Here is a 10,280-nt window from a genome sequence, read left to right as displayed (position 1 = left end):
TATATATATATATACTACATCTTCTTGATCCACTCATCAGATGATGGACATTTAGGCTCTTTCCATGTTTTGGCTATTGTTGACAGTGCTGCTATGAACATTGGGGTACATGTGCTCCTATGCATCAGCACTTCTGTATCCCTTGGGTAAATCCCTAGCAGGGCTATTGCTGGGTCATAAGGGAGTTCTCTGGATAGTGTTTTGAGAAACCTCCACACTGTTTTCCAGAGCAGCTGCACCAGTTTACATTCCCACCAACAGTGTAAGAGGGTGCCCATCACTCCACACCCTCGCCAGCACCTACAGTCTCTTTATTTGTTCATCTTAGCCACTCTGACTGGTGTGGTGTGGTTTTGATTTGTGTTTGCCTAATGGTGAGTGATGTTGAGCAACGTTTCATGTGCCTGTAGGCCATCTGGATGTCCTCTTTGGAGAAGTGTCTGTTTATGTCTTCTGCCCATTTCTTCACTGGGTTATTTGTTTTTTGGGTGTGGAGTTTGGTGAGTTCTTTGTAGATTTTGGATACTAGCCCTTTTATCTGTTATGTCATTTGCAACTATCTTTTCCCATTCTGTTGGTTGCCTACTAGTTTTCTTGATTGTTTCCTTTGCAGTGAAGCTTTTTATCTTGATGAGGTCCCAAGACTTCAGTTTTGCTTTCATTTCCCTTGTCTTTGGGGATATGTCATGTAGGAAATTGCTGCAGTTGAGGTCAAGGAGGTTTTTTCCTACTTTCTCCTCAAGGGTTTTGATGGTTTCCTGTCTCACATTCAGGCCCTTCAGCCATTTTGAGTTAATTTTTGTGTATGGTGTAGGAAAGTGGTCTAGTTTCATTCTTCTGCATGTTGCTGTCCAGTTCTCCCAGCACCACCCGCTAAAGAGGCAGTCTTTTTTCCATCAGATACTCTTTCCTGCTTTGTCAAAAATTAATTGGCCGTACATTTGTGGGCCCAATTCTGGGTTCTCTATTCTATTCCATGGGTCTATGTGTCTGTTTTTGTGCCAATACCATACTTTCTTAATGATGACAGCTTTGTAGTAGAGGCTAAAGTCTGGGATTATGAGGCCTCCCATTTTGGTTTTCTTCTTCAATATTCCTTAGGCTATTCGGGGTCTTTTGTGGTTCCATATGAATTTGAGAATAGTTTGTTCTAGCTTTGAGAAGAACACTGGTGCAATTTTGATGGGGATTGCATTGAATGTGTAGATTGCTTTGGGTAGTAATGACATTTCACAATGTTTATTCTTCCGATCCATGAACAGGGAATGTTTTTCCATTTCTTTTTGTCTACTTCAATCTCTTTCATAAGTTTTCTATAGTCTTCATCATATAGGTGTTTTACATCCTTGATTAGGTTTACTCCTAGGTATTTTATGGTTTTTCGTGCAATGGTGAATGGGATCAGTTTCTTGATTTCTCTTTTGGCTGCTTCATTTTTGGTGTATAGGAACGCAACTGATTTCTGTACATTGATTTTGTACCCTGAAACTTTACTGAATTCATTGATCAGTTCTAGAAGGTGGAGTTGATTGGGTTTTCCATGTAGAGTATCATGTCATCTGCAAAAAGTGAAAGTTTGACTTCTTCTTTGCCAATTCTGATGCCTTTTATTTCCTTTTGTTGTCTGATTGCTGATGCTAGGACTTCCAGCACTATGTTAAACAACAGTGGTGAGAGTGGACACCCCTGTTGTGTTCCTGATCTCAGGGAGAAAGCTCTCAGTTTTTCCCCATTGAGGATGATATTAGCTATGGGCTTTTCATAAACTGCTTTTATACTGTTTAGGTAAGTTTTTTCTATTCTGACTTTCTCAAGGGTTTTTATTAAGAAAGGGTGCTGTACTTTGTCAGATGCTTTTTCTGCATCTATCGACAGGATCATATGGTTTTTTTCCTTTCTTTTATTAATGTAATGGATCACATTGATGGATTTACGAATATTGAACCAGCCCTGTAACCCAGGAATGAATCCCACTTGACCATGATGGATAATTCTTTTTATATGCTGTTGAATTCAATTTACTAGTATCTTGTTGAGTATTTTTGCATCTGTATTCATGAAGGATATTGGTCTGTAGCTCTCTTTTTCGGCTGGGTCTCTGTCTGGTTTGGGTATCAAGGTGATGCTGGCTTCGTAGAATGAGTTTGGAAGTTTTCCTTCTATTTTTTGGAATAGTTTGAGAAGAATGGGTATGAGCTCTGCTTTAAATGTCTGGTAGAATTCCCCTGGGAAGCCATCTGGCCCTGGGTTCTTATTCGTTGGGAGATTTTTGATAACAGATTCGATTTCTTCACTGGTTATTGGTCTGTTCATGCTTTCTATCTCTTCCCATTTGAATTTTGGCAGTGCATGTGCATTTAGGAATTTGTCTCTTCTAAGTTGTCCAATTTGTTGGCATATAGTTTTTTATAGTAATCTCTGATGATTGCTTGTATTTCCAAGGGATTGGTTGTGATAGATCCTTTTTCATTCATGATTTTGCCTATCTGGGAGCTCTCTCTTTTCTTTCTGAGGAGCCTGGCTAGAGGTTTATCGATTTTGTTTATTTTTTTCAAAGAACCAACTCTTGGTTTCATTTATTTGCTCAACTGTTTTTTTGGATTCTATATTGTTTATTTCTGCCCTGATCTTTATTATTTCTTTTCTTCTGCTGGGATCGGGGTGCTCTGGCTGCTTCCCTTCTAGTTCCAGTCGTTGCTCTGTTAGATTTTGAATTTGCACTTTTTCTAGTTTGTTGAAATTGGCCTGGATTACAATATACTTTCCTCTTAGGACTGCCTTTGCTGTGTCCCAGAGATTTTGGATTGTTGTATTTTCGTTTTCATTTGTTTCCATATATTTTTTAAATTTCTTCTCTAATTGTCTGATTAGCTCAATAATTCTTTAGTAGGGTGGCTTTTAACCTCCACATTTTTGGAGGTTTTCCAGACTTTTTCCTGTGGTTAATTTCAAGTTTCATAGCATTGTGATTTGAAAGTGTGCATGGTATGATCTCTATTCATTTATACTTATGGAGGGCTGCTTTATGCCCCAGTATGTGATCTATCTTGGAGAATGTGCCATGTGCACTCAAAAAGAAGGTGAATTAACTCTCTTCAGGATGCAGAGTTCTAAATATATCAGTTCCTTCTGTGTCATTCAGGTCCATTGCTTCTTTAGTGATTTTCTGTCTGGTTGATCTATCCATTGCTGTCAGTGGAGTATTAAAGTCCCCTGCAATTAGCACGTTCTTGTCAATAAGATTGTTTTTGTCTGAGATTAGTTGTTTTATGTATTTGGATGCTCCTGAATTTGGCTCATAGATATTTATAATTGTTAGCTCTTCCTGATGGATAGACCCTGTATGTATTGTATAATGTCCTTCTTCATCTCTTGTTACTGCCTTTACTTTAAAGTCCAGTTTGTCTGATATAAGTATGGCTACTCCGGCTTTCTTTTGGCTTCCAGTCACATAGTAGATATTTCTCTATCCCTTTACTTTCAACCTGACGGTATCTTCAGGGCAAAAATGAGTCTCTTTTAGATAGCAAATCGATGGGTTTTGTTTTTTTTTATCCATTCTGCTACCCTGTGTCGTTTGGTTGGAGCATTCAGTCCATTTACATTCAGTGTTATTATTGAAAAATGTGGGTTTAGAGTCATTGTGTTCTCCATAGAATTCATGTTTATCGTGATGTCTCTGGCACCTTGTATTCTTTGCAACATTTCCCTCTTAGAGTCCCTCTTAGGATTTCTTGTAGGGCTGGTTTGGTGGTCATGAGTTCTCTCAAGTTTTGTTTATTTGGGAACACCTTTATCTTTCCTATATTGAATGACAGCCTTGCTGAATAGAGGATTCTTGGCTGCATGTTTTTTCTGTTCATCACATTGAAGATTTCCTGCCATTCCTTTCTGGCCTGCCAGGTTTCATTAGATAGGTCTGTAACCACTCTGATAGGTTTCCCTTTGTACGTGAGGGCCCTTTTCTCCCTAGCTGCTTTCAGAATTCTCTCTTTATCTTTATATTTTGCCAGTTTTCACTATGATATGTCATGCAAAGGTTGATTCAAATTACGTCTTAAGGGGGTTCTTTGTGCCTCTTGAATTTGAATGTCTATTTCTTTTCCCAGATTTGGGACATTCTCAGTTATAATTTGGTCTTATCCCTTGAGGACCTTTCTCTCTGTCTTCCTCTTCAGGAATTCCTATGATATGGATGTTGTTCCATTTGATTGTATCACTCAGGTCTCAAATTCTCCTTTCCTGCTCCTGGATCAATTTCTCTCTCTCGTTTTCCGGTTCCTCTTTTGCTATAACTATATCTTCTAATTCACCTGTTCTTCTCTCTGCCTCATCAATCCTTGAGGTGGCTGCCTCCATTTTGTTATTCACCTCATTTATAGCCTTTTTAAACTCCTAACACCTATTTTCAAAGTACCTAATCATTATCTCAGTTGCCTCTTTGATGCTTTTCTCAACCCCAGTGATTAATTTTATGACAAGTTTTTAAAATTCTTGATCCGGTATGTTGTCTAGATCTGCCTTCAGCAGTTCTGTGGCTGTGACTTCTTCCTGGAGGTTCTTCAGGGGAGAGTTCCTTCGTTTTGTCATTTTTGCTAGTTTTCTGTCTCTTGTTAGCTTTAGAAAGCTCGTTGTGCACTGTGCACCTGTTAATATTGTTCTGTTAAAGGAGGCTTATTGACTGTCCAACCAGGACCTGTCGTTTCAGGAAGTATTCTTTTAATGGTGTCTCTCAGTTTCTCTTGTTGGGCCTTTGAATATTTTATTTCCCTACTCAGCGATATTTGGGACTTGCCGTCATGCACACTTTGGCTTGTTTCTTGGTGTAGCCCTAAGAAGGAAAACAGACAGACAAACAGAGAGGGAACAGAAGCACACAAACACACAGACAAATCAAAAACAAACAAACAAATTAAAAGGGGGAAAGAAAAGAAAGAAAATGGAGAGGAAAGAGATGAAAAGAGAAGAAAAAAATAATAAAGGGAGTCAGAGACAACAAAGGACAATGGACAGCCTAAAAGTGTATGACCAGTTGAGGGGAGAGATAAGGATGAGATACAGGAGAATATATCTGGATTGCAAGAAAGAAAAAAAAAGAGGGAGAGAGGAGAAAGGAAAATAAGGAGTAAAAATTTTTTAAAAATTTAAGTAAAAATGGTAATAATAATAAAAAGTAAGTACAAAAAAAAGAAAAAGAAAAAGGAAGACAAAAAGAAAAAAAAAGCAGCAGCTCCCCCTTGCGGATAAGATAGGCGTAGTTTGGTGTGGTAGGTCTTAGAGGCTGCTCTCCCATGTTCAGCCTTGGTGGCTGCAGAGAGTAAAATGGCGGCACGCCACGCTCTGCTGGAATTAGGCACTGTAGGCCACTCTAATATCTCCTTGTGCCACAGCTGAGCCAAGTTGTATTTTCCAGGCCCACCTCAGTTCAAAGTCCTAGTCCATGCACTTTTATGCTACCACCGATGAGATGTACTTGCTTTGGTGGCTGGCTTCTTAGGAGGAAGGATCAGTTTCTTTTGGCTAAGCCCAGGATTTCGGCTGCTGCTGCCTGAGGCAAGGTGTGCTGCCTGAGGCAGGGTGTGCAGCAGGAGGTGAAGTGCATGCTGTCACAGACACCACTGTGGACTCCCAGCCCCCAGTCGGGATCATGGCATGTTGGGGGAGGGATGAGTTTCTCTTGGCGCCAGCTGGGATTCGCACAGCTGCTGCCCGAGGCACCAGGCACTGCCGGAAATGAGCTTCGAGCCCTGGCCTCCACCACCGCCAACTCTCAGCTGGGATCGCGCAGGGGTGGGGGCTATTTTTTCCCTGTTGGCACCCGGGATTCAGGATTCGCGCGGCCAATGCTGGAGGTGAGATGCGCCGTGGAAATGTGGTGCGTGCTCCTACTCATGTAGCCGAGGTCGAAGTGAGCGCCCCTGGTGCCACCACCACAGCTGCCAACTCCCCACCAGGATGGTGCAGGGCTGGAAGCTGTTCTTTCCCTTGTGTCATCCAGGTTCGAGGTTCCTCCTGCCCAGCAGTTATATATGGAGTGAGAGTTTCTCTCTCTGATTGTGGTTAAACGTTCTTTATCTTTTCCCCAGGGACAGTAAAGTGAGTGTGTTCAGTTTCTCTGTCTCTTCCCTTTGTCTTGGGCTCTGCGTGCTTGCCCCATGTTGGGCTGGGGCTCCCACCTCCCCTGCCCATCTCAGGCTAGCCCATTTTCCAATCTCCCCAGTTCACACTCACTCACTCAGGTACCTTTGAGGTTGTCTTCTTTCTGGATTCCGTATTTTCTCCTTCTGCTCTTGCAGATGGGAGTAATGTCCTTCTCAGTTCGATAGATGGGGCAGACGAAGTTTACAGAGCTCTCTTCTTCTCTGCCATTTTGACTCGACAATGAGCAGTTTTAAACTCCATCTGGCACCATGCATGGCTGAGTTCTGACTCAAGAGGGTAAATTTGGAATGAGTTGTTAATACATTTCTGTGTTGCATAATTTAAGTTCTCTGAATAGTGTCCATAAAATGAATATGGCTTATTTTGCCAAAGGTTTTCATCAAGGAATGTATGTTATGTATATTATACACACACAGATTTTTTCCACTTTATTAGATTTTTGTTACCAAATAACACTTGATTATAAACATCTTTGTCTCTGATGCTTCAGGAATACAAACAAATCTAAGCAGATTCAGGAACAATGCTTTGAGTTGTAGTAGGAATTTCAGCTTTAAAAAGAAAGCAATTTATCCCTCAAGATTGATTTGTTGTGCATTTATGTGAGTGGGCGCCTGCCTTCCTGTTATGTTGTTCCAAACAGTTGATATCACACATTAAAAGTATTTTATACCATGGTGCCTTTCATATAGTTGTCTCAGCATTTCGATGCCAGGAATAAGAGTTAACATTTTTTTGTAAAGGGCCAGAGAGTTAATACTTGAGACTTTGTGCATCATACAGTCTGTCACAACTAGTTAGCTGTGCCGTTATAGTGCAAAAGCAGACACAGACGATAAATGAAAGAAAGGGTATAGCTGTGTTCCAGTAAAATATGGATTTATATGTAAAATGTGAAACTTCAAGATTCTGAATAACATCAAAAAGAATTTAGAAAGCATTAAACATGTAGGAATAAATTTAACCAAGGAGGTAAAAGACCTGTACTCTGAAAACTATAAAACATCAATGAAAGAAATTGAAGACAACATAAAGAAATGGAAAGATATTCTGTACTCGTTGATTGGAAGTTCATATTGTTAAAATGTCCATACTACCAAAAGCAATCTACATATTCAATGAAATCCCTATCAAAATAGTAATGGCATTTTTCACAGAGTTAGGGTAAGTAATCCTAAAATTTGTGTGGAACCACAAAAGCCTGCAAAGCCAAAACAATCTTGAGAAAGAATAAAGCTGGGGGTATCATAATCCCAAATTTCAAAATATAATACAAAGCTTTAGTAATCAAAACAGTATGGTACTGGTACAAAAACAAACACATAGATCACATAGAGTTTATATCAACATAGATATAAACTCACACTTACATGGTCAATTTATCTACAATTAAGGAGGCAAAAATTTACAATGGAGAAAAAGTCTCTTCAATAAATGGTTTTGGGAAAACTGGACAGCAACATGCAAAAGAATGAAACTGGACTACTTTCTTACACACACACACACACACACACACACACCCTCAAAATGGAATAAGGACTTAAATGTAAGACCTGTAATCATAAAGCTTCTGGAAGAAAACATAGACAGTAAACTCTTTGACATCGGTTTTAGCAATACTTTTTTGAATCTGACACCTTAGGTAGGCTAGGACTTCAAAAGCAAAAATAAACAAATTGCGTGACATAAAACTAAAAAGCTTTTGCATAGCAAAAGAAACCATCAACAAAATGAAAAAGTAGCTTACAGAATGGAAGAAGATATTCATAAATGATATATCCAATAAAGATTTAAAATCCACAATATATAAAAAATTCATACAACTCAATATAAAAAAACAATCTGATGGAGAACCTGAATAGACATTTTTTCAAAGAAGACATATAGATAGCCAACAGGCACATAAAAAGATGTTCAACATCACTAATCATCAAGACATGCAAATCAAAACCACGATGAGCTATCATCTCACAGTTGTCAGAATGGCTATTATCAAAAAGACAAGAAATAATAAATGTTGGCAAGGATGGGAGAAAAGGGAACTCTTGTGCTTTGTTGGTAGGATGTAAATTGGTGCACCCTCTGTGGAAAGCAGTCTGGAAATTCCCCCTAAAATTAAAAATAGAATTACTGGGGTGCCTGGGTGGCAAGTTGGTTGAGCATCCAAATCTTGATTTCAGATCAGATCAGGATCCCAGGGTTGTGGGATCAAGCCCCGCATCAGGATCCATGCTGAATGTGGAACCTGCTTAAGATTCTCTCTCTCTCTCCCTCTGCCCCTCTTCCCTGCTCATGCTCTCTCTCTCTCTTAAAAAAATTAAAAAATAAAAATAAAAAAGAACTACCATATGATTCAGCAATTACACCTCCAGGTATTTATTTAAAGAAAATGAAAACATTAACTCAAAAGTCATATGCACCCCTATATTCATATCAGCATTATTTACAATAGCCACCATATGGAAGCCACTTAAATGTCTATAAGTAGATGAATATGTAAATAAATTTAGTGTGTATATATATAATTATATATACAACAGAATATGACTCAGTTATAAAAAAAATAAAATCTTGCCATTTTTGACAACATGGGTATAACTTGAAGGCATTATGCTAAAGGAAGTAAGCTAGACAGAGAAAAACAAATATATATGATTCTAATATATGGAATCTAAAAAACAAAACAAATAATACAGAAACAGACTCATAAATACAGAGAACAAACTGATGGTTGCCAGAGGGGAGAGACGAGGGGAGATGGGTGAAACAGGTGAAGGGGATTAAGAGGTTCAATCTTCCAGTTATAAAATAAATTAAAACAGGGATGTCATGTACAGAATAGGGAATTTAGTCGATACTATAACAACTTTATATGGTGACAGATGGTAACTAGTCTTATTGCTGTGACCATTTTTAAATGTATATAAATATCAAAGCAGTATGATGTACACCTGAAACTAGTCTAATATTGTATGCTAGTTATTCTTCAAAAAAGAAAAGAATCTTGGGGCAGCTAGGTGGCTCAGTCAGTTAAGCATCCAGTGACTCTTGATTTCACCTCAGCTCATGATTTCTTAGTTCATGAATTCAAGCCCCACATCGGGCTCTGCACTGACAGTGTGGAGCCTGCTTGGGATTCTCTCTTTCTCTCTCCTTCTCTCTCTGCCTCTCCCCCACTCACTCTTCCTTTCAAAATGGATAAATTTTTTTAAACTCAAAAAAAAAGAGAAAAAAACTTTTAACAGTTTTTTAATGTTTAATTTTGAAAGAGGGAAAGAGAGCACGTGCAAGTTGAGGAGGGGCCAAGGGGTGGGGGTAGGGGCTGCACTGATAGCAGGGAGCCTGATGAAGGGCTTAATACCACACACCATAAGATCATGACCTGAGCCAAAGTTGGACACTTAGCCAACTGAATCACCCAGGTGCCCCTTAAAAAAATATTTGAGAAAAACATAGGAAAAAATCTTTTAGGACCTACACAAAGTGTTCTTAGACTTGACACTAAGAGCATGATTTACAAAAAAAAAATTGGTAAATTGGTCTTCCTCAAAATTAAAAACTTTTGCTCTGTAAAATTTCTTATAATGAGGATGAAAAGACAAATATAGACAGAGAAAATATATGCAAACCACATACACAACAAAGGACTTCTATCTAGAATATATAAAGAGATCTCAAATCTCTAGAGTAAAAAAAATCAATTTGATTAGAAAGTAGACAAATTTATGAGCAGACCTCACATTAGAGAGGATATACAGATGACAAATTAACACATGAAAAGACGTTCAACATCATTTGCCATTAGGGAAATGCAAATCACAACGAGATATCATTTTAGTCCTGATGGCTAAAATAAAAAATATTAGTAACATCAAATGCTGTCAAGGTTGTGGAGAAACTGGATCACTCATTGTTGGTGGGAATATCAAATGGTACAACTATTCTGGGAATACAGTTCGGTAGTTTCTTCAGAAACTAAGCATGTAAAGTATCATATGAACCAACAATTGTACTCCTAGGCATTTCTCCCACAGAAATGAAAGCTTATGTTACACAAAAACCTGAACATGAATGTTCATAGCAGCTTTATTTGGAATAGCCCAACTTGGAAACAACCT

Source organism: Suricata suricatta, chromosome 1, assembly GCF_006229205.1.
Source record: "Suricata suricatta isolate VVHF042 chromosome 1, meerkat_22Aug2017_6uvM2_HiC, whole genome shotgun sequence".
In the NCBI taxonomy this organism is placed as follows: domain Eukaryota; kingdom Metazoa; phylum Chordata; class Mammalia; order Carnivora; family Herpestidae; genus Suricata; species Suricata suricatta.
Note: the sequence above shows the minus strand (reverse complement) of the source record.